Below are 18,308 nucleotides of genomic sequence, written 5' to 3'. Positions count from 1 at the left end.
TACTGTACAGCAAACCATAACAAAAGGACTTTTCAAAGTTAACCCAATTACCAAATAATGTGATGATAACATTAACTATCTATTGTCTTTTTGAACCCTAAGACAGCAGGAACCTCACATCTCCACTATAGAGCCTCTACTTCCCCCAGTCCTGGAACCCTTGGATAGGGCCCACTTTCCCGTATGCCTCTCCCAATCCATATCAAATAATATTGCATCTGCCGATCACAACCTAACCAACACAACGATTGCCACCTCAACATGCTTCACTCCAGACTGTGTCCAGAGACTTCACGTGTGGAATGACAACCCTTCAGCTTCATTACTCGGGTGAGACCTTTCCTTTCATAGTATACTCTAATTCTATCTCAGGTGGTTCACTTTCTAACAAAGTCCCAAAACCTAGATATACAACAGTTTCTGTGAGAGAAAACATATGTTCACACGTATCCGTAAACTACTGCAAAATATATACCTGAAAGCAGAAGTGCACTAGAGTTTGCAGTGAGTACCCCCCTAACACTTCCTCTCCTCTATTCCAAGCTTTGGGTCCATGATTGCTCAATAATTTGTTTGGCTTCGTGTGTTAACTCTCTTTTCAGTCACCAGGTTCCAGATGTCATCAGGATGCCGGCCAGGCTTCCCTAGACTGAAGACCCCACCAATGTGTCCTGGAGCTCAGCTTCCCCAGAGACCCACCCTACTAGGGAAAGAGAGAGGCAGACTGGGAGTATGGACCGACCAGTCAACGTCCATGTTCAGCGGGGAAGCAATTACAGAAGCCGGACCTTCTACCTTCTGCAACCCACAATGACCCTGGGTCCATGCTCCCAGAGGGATAGAGAATGGGAAAGCTATCAGGGGAGGGGGTGGGAAATGGAGATTGGGTGGTGGGAATTGTGTGGAGTTGTACCCCTCCTACCCTATGGTTTTGTTAATTAATCCTTTCCTAAATAAAAAAAATAAAATTAAAAAAAATAAATTAAAAAAAAAAAAGGAGAAAGACAGAGAGACACCAGCAGCCTTGCTTCACCACTCTGAAGCTTACACCCTGCAGGTGGAGACCCAGGGCTTGAACCTAAATCCTTGTGCCCTATAATGTGAGCACTTAACCAGGTGCACCAACCACCTCCTGGCCCCAAGTTTAGTATTCTTTATGGGACATCTTAGCAGCTCTTATCATGCTTGAAAATAAGTGTGTTATAATTCTGAGAAATATTTACAACTATACTATCAACTTAGTAACATGTTGCAATGGCTTGCGGCCTGGCTGGTAACAAGATATCTTAAAATTTGAGGATGGGGTGGTGGGGTCGAGCGGTAGCACAGTGGGTTAAGGCTACATGGCCCAAAGCGCAAGGACCGGCTCAGGTATCCCGGTTTGAGGCCCCAGCTCCCACCTGGAGTGGGTGAAGTAAGTCTTCAGGTGTGTCTTTCTCTCCCCTTCTCTGTCTTCCCCTCCTTTCTCGATTTCAGAGGATTTGTAGTGCAGGCACCGAGCCCCAGCAATAACCCTGGTGGCAAAAAAAAAAAAAGGGGGGGGGGGATTGGGCGGTAGCGCAATGGGTTAAGCGCACATAGTGAGAAGCCCAAGGACCCGAGTAAGGATCTCTGTTTGAGCCCCTGGCTCCCCACCTACAGGGGTGAAGCAGGTCTACAGGTGTTTATCTTTCTCTCCTCCTCTCTGTCTTCCCTTTTTCTTTGTCCTATCCAATAACAATGACACCAATAACAATAACCACAACAACATTAAACAACAAGGCCAACAAAAGAGAAAAAAATAACCTCTAGAAGCAGTGGATTCATGGTACAGGCAACGAGCCCCAGCAATAACCCTGGAGGCAATATATATATATATTTATATATTTGATTTCTATCACTCCAGCAGCCATATCTATCCAGGTGAACATTCCTTTTTTTCTTCATTTAAAACAACTGCCTTTTGACTCTTTTTCCTAGATCGTATCTGTTACTCCAGTCTCTCCCATTGACTTGTTCAAGGATAAGCTAATAAAATTCACATTGATTTATGAGTTAATTCTTACCTCCAATCCTTTTTGTTCACTTTGTCATTGCCATATGTGCATGCACTTCCAACAAGATTTTATTTCACATATTATAATAATAGCATTTATTGAGTAATTATTAACTGTGAATCACATTGTGCTGGTTGTATAACACATCCATCAATAAAGCATTCTGCCCATCTTTGAAAAACTCACAGTCTGCTAGGAAATACAGAAATACAGGTAGAATGATTCTGTTTTGCCTAGGGTGGCAAGAAAGTCTTCATAGAAGAAAAGATCAGTTTGCTGGGTTCCTAAGGATGAACATGTATTTACTTAAAGAGATTGAAGGAGTCAGGTGGGCCACAATATCCCTATAAGGACAGAGTCTGATTCTTCAAGGACAAGGGACAAAGCCTTGTTTATGTTGAAATTCAATTAGTCCTTGAATTCGGATGAAAGCACAAACCTGCAAATGAAGTCCTCAGACATTTGCTTTTTTGATGGGCCTTCATTGAGTTTCTTTTTTTTTTTTTAATATTTACTTATTTATTCCCTTTGGTTGCCTTTGTTGTAGTTATTACTGTAGTAGTTATTGGATAGGACAGAGAGAAATGGAGGGGGAAGGGAAGACAGACACCTGCAGACCTGCGGACCTGCTTCATTGCCTGTGAAGTGACTCCCCTGTAGGTGGGGAGCCGGGGCGGGGGGGGGGGGCAGGGAGCTAGAGGCTCGAACCTGGGATCATTACACTGGTCCTTGCGCTTTGCACCACCTGCGCTTAACCCACTACTCTACTGCCCGACTCCCCCTTAGCTGAGTTTTCTAATCCCTCATCAACACTCTAAAAACAAGGTTATTTGCCTTTTTCAGTATGAACACTAGACTTGAGTGGCAACATAATAGAATTGCTCTTCTCATATTTTCTACTTTTGATTAATTAATCAGAGTTGTAAATATTGGGAATAAATCAGTTATCTCCATTTTGATCACAGATAATTCATTTTCTATAATAATAAATTTAAAAACTATTCTTATTCTTTACAAAATTCTCTCATATTTCTCAACTGCTAAAATTCTCAACTTAGCCAAAAAAAAATTCAATAGTGTTTTATCCAGCTCTTTTTATCTTCTGAGATATACCTGAATACTTGAGATAATATGGATTCTAAAGAGTAGTGCACTATAACATTAATATAGTTCAGAGTAAGTGGGTTATTCCTCTAATGAATTCTAAGCATTTCTCTTTATTATCCACAGACTTAAGACACATCAATAATGGTTGATGCACCACCAGCTACATGCAGATACTTCAGACCAAAGAGTATTTATTGCAAATGCATTAGTTAAAGGTGTGGCTGAGCCCCAAGTAAGAACACAAGTGCCATGATCAGGAAAGTGATTTCCGGACTTTGGAACAACCACATAGTTGGGTGTGGACATCAGGAGGTAGGGGCATTACTTTTATACCTGAAAGCCCTCTAGAATGCTTTAGCTTAAAAGTCCAGAGAGCAAATAACCATGTCCTGACACCTCTGACCCTGCTGGGGGCGGTGTCATAATTTATGACTTGAACCACTTGTCATGCAGAAAAAATGGCAGCCTCTTTCTGGAATCACCTATGAACCAGGGAGATTCTTATTTAGGGGGGATGGAGAGATGAGATGTTTGTTGCATTATTTATTATGCTCTGCAAGAAGAGTTGAACTCTTTTATGTTATCTTTTTGTTTGTTTTAGTAGTGGTGTGTGAGTATGCATATATGTGTGTTGGTTTTACATGATGAGGGACAATAACAACAAAAAGACTCTCACCCTTTCTCCCACTTGCTTAATATCCTTCACATGCCTGGTTGGTTAGAATAAAGATTTTCATGCCTGAGGCTCCAAAGTACCAGGTTCAATCCTTGGCACCACCATAAACCAGAACTGAGCAACGCTCTGGTTAAATACATAAATAAATTTTGAAAAAAGAAAGGAGGGAGGAAGGAAGGAAAGAAAGAAAGAGAGAAAAGAAGAGAAGAGAAGAGAAAAGAAAAGAAGAGAACAGGTGGGGAGGGGAGGAAAAGGGAGGGAAAGTAAGGGAAGAAGACAAAAAATTGCAGGAAGCAGTTTCAGAAAGCCAAGAACTTCTCATCACATAGGATTCTTCCCTCCACCTCCCCCCCACAGGTCCCTCTGCAACCCTGAGTTCTTTATCTGAACCTTTCACCTAGCTCTTTACCTTCTCTTAATTTCATGATGAACCCAGAATGGCATGTTTGTCATGTTGTGCAAAGACAACATCCAAAAATTAGCAATTGTATTAAGAAGAGGAAAAGCGGATTTTAAGAGGCATGCCAGCCAGCCGTGGCATTCAGTAACACTTACTGGTTAATGTCTGCAAATTTTCTTTTTTTCTACAAAAAAGCTAAATGGGGCTCATTAAGCTCCTCTGGTGTAATTTTTTTCTTTGAAAGAAAGGACAAGTTAAAACTAGCCTAAATACATATCTTAGGGGCAATGAAAGACTTGGTTGTTAGGAAGAACTGGTGATGAGGTCTATGGAGAGGTTTTCACAATTGAATTTGGAAGCTCTGCAGAGGCAGGAGTGGAGAGGGGAGGCTGGAGGGAGGAATGTAGAGAATGGCCTCACACTCAGGTTCAGTTTAGTTTTGCTTTTGTCAAGCTCCTATTACCATACAGTTTAACAAATGATGTTATTATAATTTCATGATTCAGGTCTGTTTACTGGTGACAGGATCTTGGTACAATTTTGTGAAACACACAGGACTGGATAATTTGAAGAACTATCCCTTTTTTGAGGCATAGTCTCTTAAAAAAAAAAAAAACCCAAAAGATAACTGTTCTGGCTCATGAAGAGAGGATAAGGCTTTGCTTGCTGGGTGTAAAGAGAAGCTGGGAAAACAAGTAATCTATTGGTAAAATAGAACAGCAACTGGGATTGCATTTATTCTTCTTGGTTGATGATTCCCTATGTTGGCTAAGAACTAGTCTAGGAGGATGCAGGGATGCAGCAAATTCTGTTGACAATACAATGACACCTCCCTCAGCAGGTTTTCATACAGATGGAAAGAAAGATGAGGCCGAAAGAGGCTTGGAGATGATTAGTCATTGAGGAGCACTCTGGGTGGAGAGCTCTAAGGAGGACCTGGGCTAGCTGAGGAGTTGCTTCTGGGTGGTCTGCAGGCCCAGGGTGGCTTCTTGAAGACCAGAGTGCAGAATCAGTTCTCCCCTGAAAATCACCTCTCAGCTCTCAGTGCCATTTTGACCAACTTAGTTCTCCAATGCCTACGCCTCTCCTGTTCCTCCCAGTGCTAGTATGAATCCACAAATAGGAGTCTTCTTTGCTTTTGCTCTCCTCCTGAAGGGACACTGGGTGAACTGCAGTGGGAAAGAGGACCTTGCTCTGCAGCAGGAAAGAGAAGAGACCTAGCCTCTCCCAAGGAGCTCTCCCTGCTGATCCCTAATCTAGGCAGCATCCAGGCAGAACACATGAGGCTGATCAGAAGCTCTTGGAAGTTTTATCCTGTTAGCTTCTAGGATTTGGTTTCTTTACCCTGACCTATATATTCAAGAGTAATGAAGAGATAGTGTACTGATGAAGGAGACATTTGAGACAGATTAAAGGGGACAGAACTTTATGCCACTGATGTGAAAGCACACAGGAAACTGAGGATGTGACTAGAGAGCCTGTGAGGCCTTCAAACTGAAGAACCTATGATTTTATGATTTCTCAGACACAGAGTCTGGGGGTGGTGGCTGCTACATCTGGGGAGCAGAGCACAGAAGGGGCAGCAGCACCACAAGTGTCTGAGAGGGCTCTTCCAGCTTATGCCTTGGACTCAGGAACTCAGCCTCTTTCTCTCTCCCTCTCCCTTCCCCCCACCTTGGACTGTCCTCATTGTCATTTCACCCCAATGGCAGTAATCCTGTGGGCCCAATTTCTTGAATGCAATAAAGATATCAGAAAGCATTTATTGAAGGTTTATTATATTCCAGGCACTTTGCCAACCTTGTATCTACATTATCTCAACTATTCATCAGCCAGTCCCAGGTTCAAATTCTGGCTGTGCCACTTGTTCTCTGGGTCACTTTAGGTAAATTGTTTAATATTTCGGAACCAGTTTCCTGCTATATGGTATTAGTTCAGAGGATTAAATAAGTTTACACACTGTAAGTTCTCTGCAGTGACTGGGGCAGTGCTTAATATCACTAACCATTGTTCTTATATGTTGACATTACTTATTATCATTATTAAGCCCATATTATACATGCAAAGAAGGTTGCTTGCAGCTTTAGTATTCCAACCGGGGTTCATGGGACATTATAACTTGGCTTTTTCTCATTATGCCTTATTGTTCCCTAAGACATATCTAACATGATGTGGCTATTATAGGATTCAGAGTATTTGAACTCTCCTGTGAGTGAAGCAGTGTCACCTCTTGTTTCCTATTAATCGTTAAGCATGCTAGTATATAGATCATAAAGTGGTTTCACTTTAAGTGTCAACCCCTCAAGTTCATGAACTGTGTCATACACAATTTTGCTCATCTAGCAGAGTGCCTGTCACATTGAAGGTATCTGTTACCTATTTATTGAGTTGAATTTACTTGAATTCACAGAGAAAACAAAGTTAACAGCTCCTTTTGGGTATTCCCTGGGTGCCCTATTTGACTCCAAAGGCTACTCTTTGCAAATCAAGGTTTTTATTTATGTTGTTTTTGATGTTTCAGCTCCCCTGTTTCTTTTTTCGTCATTCACTTAATTTTATTGGTGCACACACGCCACAAATAATCATTGCATATTTACTACATATTGCAGCAAAGCAAAGGATTCTAGGGGAAAAAGAGATGGGAGGGAGTGGAGAGGGTTTTGGGGTCCTGGGTATAAAGGTGAAAATGGACGAAAGCTGGCAGTGAGAGTGTTTTGCAGGCACCTATCACAAGGAGATGAGAAATTGTACCCATGTGTCAACAACTGTACTATGAACCAGTATGACTCCAATAAAATGATAGTAAAAAGTATTTACTGCGCAGAAGACTACATGTATGCTTGATGCTTCAACACCATAATGAACAAGGAAACCAAAGTTTGTTTTTTTTTTAGTTGCCTCCAGGCTTATCTCTGGAGCTTGGTGCCTGCACCATGAATCCACTGCTCCTAGAGGCAATTTTATCCCGTTTTGTTGCCCTTGTTGTCCTTATTGTTGCCATTGACGTTGTTGTTGTTGTTGGATAGGACAGAGAGAAATCAAGAGAGGTGGGGAAGACAGAGAGGGGGAGAGAAATTAGACACCTGTAGAGCTGTTTCACTGCTTGTGAGGCGACCCCTCTACAGGCGGAGAGCTGGAGTCCAAAACAGGATCCTTACACCAGTTCTTGCACTTCGCGCCACGTGCGCTTAACCTGCTGCGCTACCTCCTGACCCCTGGAAACCAAAGTTTTAACCCTCAGAAAAGAATATAGCAAGTATCTAGTATGTGAGGTTGGAATAGAGCCACAAAGGAAAAACAAAATGATATATGTGTGAGACAGAAAATAGTGTTCCTATGTGCCATGTTTGAGGAGAGGTGGAGTGTGCTATGTAGAGGTGCACCCACCTGTACACAGGTGATGAGGTTGCTTAGAGCAGCCTAACCTGAGGCATGAAGGGGAGTAGGTGCTGCACAGATGAAGGGTATGGGGTGGGGGCTAGGATTCAGGCAAGGAGAAGTACAGGAAAACTGCCAAACTAACAGAAGCCTAATGTGTATGGGCAGGCAAAGCTCCTGTTCTTGAGAAACAAAATGTATAAAATGAGGCAACTTGAGAAAATGTATAACGTAACAGCTACAAATGGCACATCACACCAGATGATGCAATACAGGCATGTAAATACATTTAAAAGAATGCAATGGGAGCTACATTGTCAAAGTGGAGTGGACTGAGATTCAGACAGCTGGCCCTGCAGACACTAAGGCATGATGGTATCAGGTCTCAGAGGTTTAGAAAAGGGAAGCTGTTTCTAGTAGGAGATATTGGAATACTATCACTCAGAAAATCCCAAAATGTGTGCATGGAATAACAAAAATACTGGACTGGGAGTGGGGGAAGAGTAGACTGATTAAATAAGAGGTTGGATACAGCCCCATTTTTTTGTTGCCTTTGTTATTGTTGCCATTGCTATTATTGGATACGACAGAGAGAAATCTAGAGAAGAGGGGAAGACAGAGGGGAAGAGAAAGACACCTGCAGACCTGCTTTACCAACTATGAAGCAACGCCCCCCTGCAGGTGAGGAGCCAGGGGCTGGAGCCCGGACTCCTTATGCCAGTCCTTGCACTTCGCGCCATGTGATCTTAACCCACTGTGCTACCACCCAGCCCCCAAGTGACCATATTTTTTTTCCCACAGAAAAAATCCTAGTGCATTGAAAATGTTATTGGAAAATACTGTAAATAGTAACATATCTTTTATACTTATGACTGTGGACACCTCACTTAATTTCACTGAACCTCAATTTTTTAAATCTATTTTTAGTGTATGTGAAAAAATAACACCATATGTGTGAAAAAATGAATGGGATTCTGGAACAAGTTATATTAAAACAATGAAACCGGGAGTCGGGCGGTAGTGCAGCAGGTTAAGCACAGCTGGCGCAAAGCACAAGGACTGGAGTAAGGACCCCTGGCTCCCCACCTGCAGGGGTGTCGCTTCACAAGCAGTGAAGCAGGTGTCTATCTTCCTCTCCCCCTCTCTGTCTTTCCCTCCTCTTTCCATTTCTCTCTGTCCTATCCAACAACGACGCCATTAAGAACAACAATAGTAACTACTACAATAAAACAAGGGCAACAAAAGGGAATAAACAAATAAATAAATAAAAGCAATAAAACCACACACAGAGGCATCACACACATTTCTATAACCTGCCATGTAGCTTGAGATGTCTGGCCCCATAATAATTACCATACATGTTTGCTTTTGTTTCCTTTCTTCCAGCCTTCTGCTTGCTTGTCTATTATGTTTGGATGGCTTCGGAGAAGTCTATGTACCCAGCCTTCTCTTGGAGCACCCCCTAGTGGTGGGTTCTATAATTACTCAATCTTCCAACCCCAAATAGTTTTCTAATCATAAAGAAACAATCTTTTAACCAGAAATAGTCTACATAAAATTAACACATTTACTGGGAAGCTACACACTGACACTAGGGAAAGACTCAGTGTAATTAATTAATTAACTAATTAATTAACTAGTTAATTTTACCAGGGCACCACTCAGCTCTGGCTTATGGTGGTGCAGAGGATTGAACCTGAGACATTGAAGCCTCAGGCATGAGTCTCTTTGCATAACCATTATGCTATCTACTCCCACCCCGAATCACTGTAATATTATAGTTATGGTCAGTTAATGATTTTCTTCTTGAAACAAAAATCTCTTGAAATATTATGAAATAGAAGACTGGAGACATACGCTTTCCATCTTGAGATTTCCTCATTCATGCTCGCCAAACGGTCATAACTATCTCCTTCAGATTTTTCTTTTATTGATAATTTAACTTTCATTGTTGTAGGAATGGAAGTATCACTAGATTTACTATTATTTTTTTAAAACATTTTATTTATTTATTAATGAGAAAGATGGGAGGAAAGAGAGAGAGAACCAGACATCACTCTGGCACATGGCTGCTGGGATTAAACTCAGGACCTCATGCTTGAGAGTCCAATACTTTATCCACTGTGCCACCTCCCCGGACCATGATTTATTATTTTTTTATTGAAGAGATTAATGGTTTACAATCAACAATAAATCCAGTAGTAGGTACATGTGTAGCATTTCTCAGTTTTCTGCATCTAGGTCCTCTTCTACCATCATGCTCCATGACCTGGACGCCCCCCTTCCCTCACCACACAGACAGTCTTTACTTTGCTGTCATACACCAAACACCACGGTCCAAATTCTGCTTTGTGTTTCCCCTTCTGTTCTTATTTTTCTACTTCTGTTTATGAGTGAGATCATTCCATATTCATCCTTCTCTTTCTGGTTTATCTCACTTAGCATGATTCCTTCAAGCTTTATCCAAGTTGAAGTGAAGAAGGTGAATTCACCATTAATAGCTGAGTATTATTCCACTGTGTATGTATACCACAACTTACTCAGCCAAGGAGTTTTGATTTCTGTTGGCAATTCTGTTACTCTCTAATGGGTCACCTTGGATAAGATACCCTTTCTCTGGATCAGAATTTCTGCAGAAATGAAATGAGCTACAAAGATTTTTTGATCACTCAGGTCTTTTCCAGTAGGTAGACCTTTGCTCATATAGAGAGGCTATGGAGGGAGTGGGTATCGCACATGGGTAGGAGTCAAAAGACACGTATTCTTATCTCTGTTTCAGCATTTGCCAGTGCTGTGAACTTTGTCAACCATTCAGCCTGCCTGGAACTTATTTATTCATCTAAGAAATAGAAAAATATCTCCTTATTATATTTATAAAGTATGAAACTTAAAAAAAAATCCCCCTTACATAAAATACTCTGAACCAGAAAGTGCAATAGAAAAATGCAAGGTTCATGGTGGATGTCACAGTGGATAAAGCATTGGGACTCTTAAGCATGACGTCCTGATTTCAATCCCTGGCAACACATGTACCAGTGATGCCTGGTTCTTTCTCTCTGTCCTCCTATATTTCTCATAAATAAATAAATAAAATATTAAAAAAAAGAAAAATGCAAGGTTCTAAAGTAAGAAGATCTTCATAGTCAACTCTTGGTAAACAATATATGAGAGGTAAGGGTTTTAAAGGCAAGTATATCTGAGCCTCAGTCCTAAACCTACTAATCAGTAACTCCTATATCTCTAGGTATATCTCAGTCTCAGTTTTACTAACAGTAAAGAGAGAAAGATCATTGTTATTATGATAGTTAAGTAAGAAATATGAGAAAGGGCTTAATGTACTACTTGGCAGATGATAAGCTCAATAAATGAAAACTATTATTTATCAGTTTTATTACACTAGTAATGTGTAAAGAAGATAAGAAAGAAAAAATATTTTTTCCTAAATTATCAAAGATTACTCTTTACATCACTGAATGGATTTCTTTTTAGACTTGTGGTGTATCATACATCTTTAATTCTAGAAATCTGTTAATAGGAACATTATCAAAGGGTCTAGGTTGTGCATGAATAATCAGTGAAGGCCTATGCTTGATCTAGAATTTTCCTCTAATAATCAACTTGCATAATCAATGCACAAGCTGAATAGATAACTTAATTGGTTTTATGAAGGCAATGCAACATAAAAAGAATGATAATACTGAAAGCTCCCAATCTCTGGATTCTTTGGAGTTGGAAATTTTTTTATTGATTTATTATGAATGACAAGTCTGTTGGATAAGAGGGGTACAATTTCACACCGTTCTCACCACCAGAGCTCTCCACCCCTCCACTAGAAGCTTTCTTATTCTTTATCCCTCTGGGAGTATGAACCCAGAATCGTTATGGGGTACAGAAGGTGGAAGGTCTGTCTTATGTAATTTCTTCTCCACTAGACCTGGGCATTAGCAGGTTGATCTATATTACCTTCCTGCTTCTGTTTTTCCCTAGTGGGACAGGCCTCTGGTGAGAGGTGGGACTCCAGGACACATTGGTGGGCTTGTCTGCCCAGGGAAGTCAGATTGGCATCATGGTAGCATCTGCAACTTGGTGGCTGAAAAAGCACTACGATATAAAGCAGAACAAATTGTTTGATAAACAGGAAACTAAAGGTAAAAACATAGCAGATGAGATTTGAGGTCTCCATTTTGGGAAAAGTTAGGAAATCTATTTTAGGTATATTCCAAGGGGCCCATGACTTTACTAATTTTTGCCTGAGCCCAACAGCTAACATGCAGGTGGGCTAAAGGTATTGTCTGGGACATGGTATCAGAGTTGGAAATAAGACCAGACAGCTGTATCATGGAAGAGAGTAGCTCCCAAGTATGGGAAAAGTATATGAGTATTATTAACTGTAAACCCCATTCATCTGATCTGAGGCAGGAGCCTGTGTAATCTGTGCATCACTATAGGTCTGAACTCACATTCCATGGTAATAGCTAGGAACATTCTAGGCTGACCTCATTTCAGGACCTGTCTTCCCTGAGTGGCAGAGTATGCTGACCCAGACTCCCTTTGGAGAATAGGGCAGTCCCTACCATTGTTTCACATTGAGGGCAAGGTCCTATAGGGGCCCATAAGAAGGTCCACTATGTTGTTCCTGACGGAGATGACCAGGATTTGGAAATCTTTTAATGATTTCTTTAGGATTATGTCTTTTCTGGTCATCAACTTCTGAGGAATAGGAAGTAACTTTTTTCATTTAAAATACTACTTTTAATTTATATAATACTGGTTCATAATATCATGACATTTTAGAGGTTAGGTTTCACATTTATACATGTATGTAAGGTTCACCACATCTACCACCAAAGTTCTAGAGTCATTATACCAGAGATTCCATTTCTCATTTCATTACTTCCCCAACCCCTTTGTAATAGCCATAGTTTTCAGAATCTTAGAGAGTTATTCTTTAGTTTAAGTTAGTTTGTTTTGGTTTATGTTCCACATATGAATGAAACCACCTATAATAATCTCTTATTTCCTTACTTGTCTTATTTAACATTGAGTTCTATCTATTTTGTCCAACTAGGCACAGATTTGTTTTTATTGTCTAGGTAATATTTAGTTGAGTTTACTTCACATCACTTCTTTGTCATCTATCAATGGGCTTTATTTTAGGTTATTTCCATATCATGGCTATTATGACAACTGCTGCAAACATAGGTGCATGTACCTATTTGAATTAATATTTATATATTCTTTAGATAAATACTTTTGGAGTCATACGGCATTCATATGTATATACTTTTAAGGAAATCACCATGCCATTTTCCATAGGGCCTGTGTGCATTTACTTCCCATCAACAGTGTAACGGAGTTTCTGTTTTCTCCAGGTCCTTGCCTACACTGGTTGTTTCCAATAATTTATACTACCATTCTCATCTGTGTGAGTTGGTATCTTATTGTGGCTTTAGTTTGCATTTCCTTAAAAATAGTGTTGAGCCTATTTTCATGTATCTGCTGGCCATCTTTCACTTTATACCTTCTTCACAGAAATGTCTATATAAAGTTTTTCTTCTGTCTCTTTCTCTCTTTTTTTATTTTTAATATTTATTTATTCCCTTTTGTTGCCCTTGTTGTAGTTATTATTATTGCTATTATTTATGTCATTATTGTTGATGTTGTTGTTGGATAGGACAGAGAGAAATAGAGAGGGGAGGGGAAGACAAAGATGGGGAGAGAAAGACAGACACCTACAGACCTGCTTCACCGCTTGTGAAGTGACTCCCCTGCAGGTGGGGAGCTGGGGGCTCAAACCGGGATCCTTATGCCGGTCCTTGAGCTTTGCCATGCACTTAACCCTCTGCGCTACTGCCCAACTCCCTCTCTTTCTCTCTTTTAACCGATTGCTTAATTTTTTTTTTTTGGTATTGTAGAGTTATGGGATTTCTTTATATATTTTGGGTATCAATCTCTTTGGAATTTGAATTCTCTATGTCACTGAACCATGCTGCTCCCAGAACCAGTACTAGTTAGGACTGGGCATTCTGACTACTTAGCATTAGGACTTGTAGTAGGACAGATGTTCCTTCTCATTGGATCTATGACCCATATTTTATACTTAAAGATAAAAACAAAAAATGGCTAAACTGGTTAAAAAAAAAAAAAAAAGCCCAGTGAAAAACTACTCAGAACAAAAAGCACTAGACTCTAGTATGGGTTTCTGGTATCCAGAGATAGTCAATGTAATGACCTTCTTTTATTTCTCTGATTAGTCTTCCCACTGTAGGGAAAGACAGTTTGCAAAAATAACTAATAAAACTATCCCATGGGAGTTAGCTGGCCTTACTTCTCTGAAGTATTCAGCAGGTTGGAGGGGCAGGCACCTTCCACATCACCTAAGGCAACTTCATGGCAGCATTATTTTTCTTGAGTTTTGACAAACAGCTTCAGTTTTCTTGTGTAACTGAAAGGGAGAACCCAGGTTGTTAAGGCAGTGGTTTCTATGCCCTGTTTCCCAGAGTATGGAGCAGTCCCACAAGAATCAGAAGGAGGATGGCAAGAAGCAGGCGGGGAGACAGGTGCTAAGTGTCTGGGATTTCTGAGGAGACTGGCTCATTCCTCCCACATTCCTCTTGTTTTAAGACTCTTGCCAACAATATATTGAATGTGATGTGCATTCATCCTAGAGTCAGAGTGACCAGATGGTGGAGTTTGGAGTCATGTGGCTCTCAAGTTAGTATCCCATGGGGCAAGGAAGCAGAAAGGGAATGACTAAGTTTTCTTCAGTGCTCTCCTCACCCCACAAAGAAAAGCAGGGCTTCTATTCATAATGTCCTAGATTAGTCAATTGAAGTGGAACTGTTTGCTCTCTGTGGTGCTTCTTCTTTTGTTTGCAATATCCCCTGAGATGGGTTGGAGAAGGTGGGGGAAAGAGATGGCCATTGAAAGGCCCTCATTCTGCTTTTCCACCTACCTTCCCCGGACAATTAGAAAATCGATCACTTCACAACAATCCAAGGCCAAGAAAACTCTTAGGTCTGTGAAATAAGTAACAACTCCCTTCACTAAAGAGCCCATCTTTTATGCAGGTACAGACTGAAATAAGAAAATCTAGATAAAAATCCCAGTTCAGTTACTAGCTTTGTGATGTGGAGCAAATCTTCCAGGGCCTAAAATAAAAAAAATACATATATACTGCTTTCTTTACCGGCTTAAACAGGTAGTTATGACAATAAAAGTTAAAATGAGATAAAGCTTGTGCAAACACATGGGAAATTGAAAGAAATTTATAAAAATACTTGTCTAATCCCTTATTCATACACAAAAAATCGCTGTTAGAATTGCTGCTGGAAGAAGAGATATGGAAAGTCAGGCAAGAGACAAGGAAAATTGACAGGAGTTATTCAGGCCATTGCATTTGTTGACTCTCTTTATTCACTGTCCATCTGTGAAACTGATTTCAACTTTCTTCGGTCACACTATTCCAACCAGACAATATCCACAAAAAATAACTACCGGATTCTCCAAGAACATTGCAGTAGCCTGGGAACACATGTATGTGAGTGACTACATGCACAATTACTCACTTGTAATCCTCATAGCAAATATTTCCATTTACTAAGAGGTCAGTGCAATAGCTCTCTATGGCCCCAACATATATATACACAAACACACACACACACACACAAAATCCAGATTATATAATAGCTTCACTATGGTTCAGCAGACCACAGTTAGGCTAAGTCACTTTGTCATATCAAAGAATGGAGCTGCGCAAACTCTAATATGCAAACAAACAAAAGGGAAGATTCTAAAATATGAATCTGTCATTAAAGTTAGTTTAATCCTTAAATTGCACTCTCTACACTGTTGCCAGAGGCATGAGACAGATAATAATATAGTAGCTCAGGCAAACCTCTAGGGAACATTCAGTGGGGTCTGAAGGGTGGAGCTAACGCCAGTGGTTCCCAGCAAATTTGAAGCAGTGTGACCACAGAAGACTAGTAGGACTGAACCATCTCTACCTCCCATTCCAATGTGCATTGATGGACCCACCATTGTAGCCTTACTACTTAATTTTTTACCCTGAAGAGACTTGGTCTTTGGCCCAGAAACTTCTTTTTTTTTTTTCTTTTTCTTTTTTTGCCTGCAGGGTTATCGCTGAGGCTTGGTGCCTGCACTATGAATCCACTGCTCCTGGAGGCTAATTTTTCCCTTTTGTTGCCCTTGTTGTTTATTGTTGTTGTTATTATTGCTGTTGTTGTTGTTGTTGGATAGAATAGAGAGAAATGGAGAGAGGAGGGGAAGACAGAGGGGGAGAAAAAGATAGACACCTACAGACCTGCTTCACTGCTTATGAAACGATCCCCCTGTAGGTGGAGAGCCAGGGGCTCGAACTAGGATCCTTAGGCTGGTCCTTGAGCTTTGTGCCATGTGCACTTAACCCGCTGCACTACCGCCCAGATCTAAACGCAGAAACTTCTAATCCAACTCAGTTTTGTTCCCATTTCCTCTTTCCCAAGACCTCTAATTGAGTTATCTGGATCCCCATCTTCTCAGTTGTGTGAAACCCTTTTCCTTGGAGACCCATGCAGACATCCTGGTCAGTTCCTTCTTGCTAACTAGAGACACAGTCCTTCTCAATCTCACCTTGGGTAGTGTTCACATTTCCTGAATGTCATGCTTGTTAGTTTGCTCAACTATCCATCTGTACCCTTTTCACTTTAGCTCAGGCTGCAACCCCAAACTATTCCACCTCTCATAGGAGTATTTCAGAAAGGCCACTCTGAACTCAGAACTTTCTCCCCTTCCACATTCCTTGTTCCCTATTCTACTGCTGCTGCTGTGAATTTCCCTGATTCCTATATACTGAGTACTGTGCTTTCACTCACCTCCTACTATCTTAGACCTAGTGTCCTGTTGAATCACTTATGTTCCATATTCTACATTAACTCCCTTTCATGAGGCATTTGAAAGATTAGGAATTGAAGAGTCCAATCATAAAGTGAAAGTTCCCCGCCCCTGCCCCGCCTCCAGGATCACCCCTGTAAATCACCCTGAGGGTGGTTTCTCAAGGAAGAGACCACCAGCAGGCTCTGTAGTTTCTTCTCACTCACAGATAATCACAAGTGCTCTGGATACTTTATTTTTCAGGACAATCTCAGCTTAGTAGGTGATTGTTTTCCACCCTGTGGATTCATAACTGGGAATTATTCACAGCTGGCCTGTTTTTGGACAGGGAGACTATAGCCAGAAAGCAGCGAAGTTCAGCTTCTTCTTTCTTCCACCAGGGACTATCTCTAACACCTACAGGACTGGAGGAAAAAGTTGAGATAAAGGGGTCAGAAAGTTCTACTGAGCTGAGTGATTGGCAAATGTTCAAAGTGGACTCTTTTCTCAGAAGGTATCTTTGAAGAACCCATGTCTGAGGGGATGTCCTCTAATTCTATGACCCTCTCATTGACAGGCAGCTTGAGACTCTCCATATATCTGTTCTTAAATGTTGGATTCTGTTAAAATATCTTTAGGATCCTTCTCTCCACTGTCACTGGTCATCTCCACCAGGAACAACACAATGGACCCCTTTGTGGGCCCCTATGTGACCTTGCCCTCAGTGTGGATCAACAATGGTAGAGACTGTTCTAGTCCCTGAAGGGAGGTTGGATAACATACTCTATCTTCCACTTGAGGAACAGGGGTCCTGAAACTAGTGCAGCCTGGAATGTTCCTAGCCATGACCATAGAATGTGAGCTCAGACCTACAGGGAAGCAGAGGTTAGGCTCCTGTGCTGAATATGGACCCCACTTCAAATCAATGGTGTTTACAGTTAACAAGATTTATATACTTTTCCCATGTTTGGGAGCTACTCTCTTCCCTGATCCAGCTTTTTAGTCCTTTTTACAACTATGACACCATATCCCCAGACAATAACTTGTGTCTACCTGCATATCAGATGTCAGGCTCAGGCAAAAATTAGTAAAATCATGGGCCCCTTGAAGTATACCTAAAATAGACCTACTAGCTTTTTCCGAAATGGAGACCCCAAATCTTTATCTACAATATTCCAACCTTCAGGTTCATGATTAGTCAACAATTTGTTCTGCTTTATATATTAATTCTTTTTCAGCCACCAGGTTAGAGATGTTACCATGATGCCAATCGGACTTTTCCTGCAGACGACCCCACCAATGTTTCCTGGAGCCCCGCTTCCCCAGAGCTCTGCCCCATTAGGGAAAGAGAGACCAGCTGGGAATATGGGTCGACCTGTCAGTGCCCATGTTCAGCAGGGAAGCAATTACAGAAGCCAGATCTTCCACCTTCTGCACCTCATAATGATCCTGGGTCCATACTCCCAGAAGGATAAAAAATAGGAAAGCTATCAAGGGAGAACGAAAGCTATAATGGGATATGAAATTCTGGTGGTGAGAATTGTGTGGAATTGTACCCCTCATAACCCATGGTCTTATAAATATTTCCATTTTATAAATAAAAAATATATAAATTTTAAAAAATCTTTATGAATGATCCTACGGGGCAAAGTCCTCTTAAGGACTTCAACTTAAAGCATACCATCCAATTCTGTTTCACATTAAACATGTATCTTTGACCTGCTGTAAGTAGAGTGAGCATACTTCCTAAACTGTACCCTCTATCCTTTTGTCACAGGCTGCTTTGGTCAGACTCAAGCCCTTTAGCTTTTTCAGGCACATCTCCAGGACATATCCTAGT

The sequence above is a fragment of the Erinaceus europaeus genome, chromosome 11, assembly GCF_950295315.1.
Source record: "Erinaceus europaeus chromosome 11, mEriEur2.1, whole genome shotgun sequence".
In the NCBI taxonomy this organism is placed as follows: domain Eukaryota; kingdom Metazoa; phylum Chordata; class Mammalia; order Eulipotyphla; family Erinaceidae; genus Erinaceus; species Erinaceus europaeus.
Note: the sequence above shows the minus strand (reverse complement) of the source record.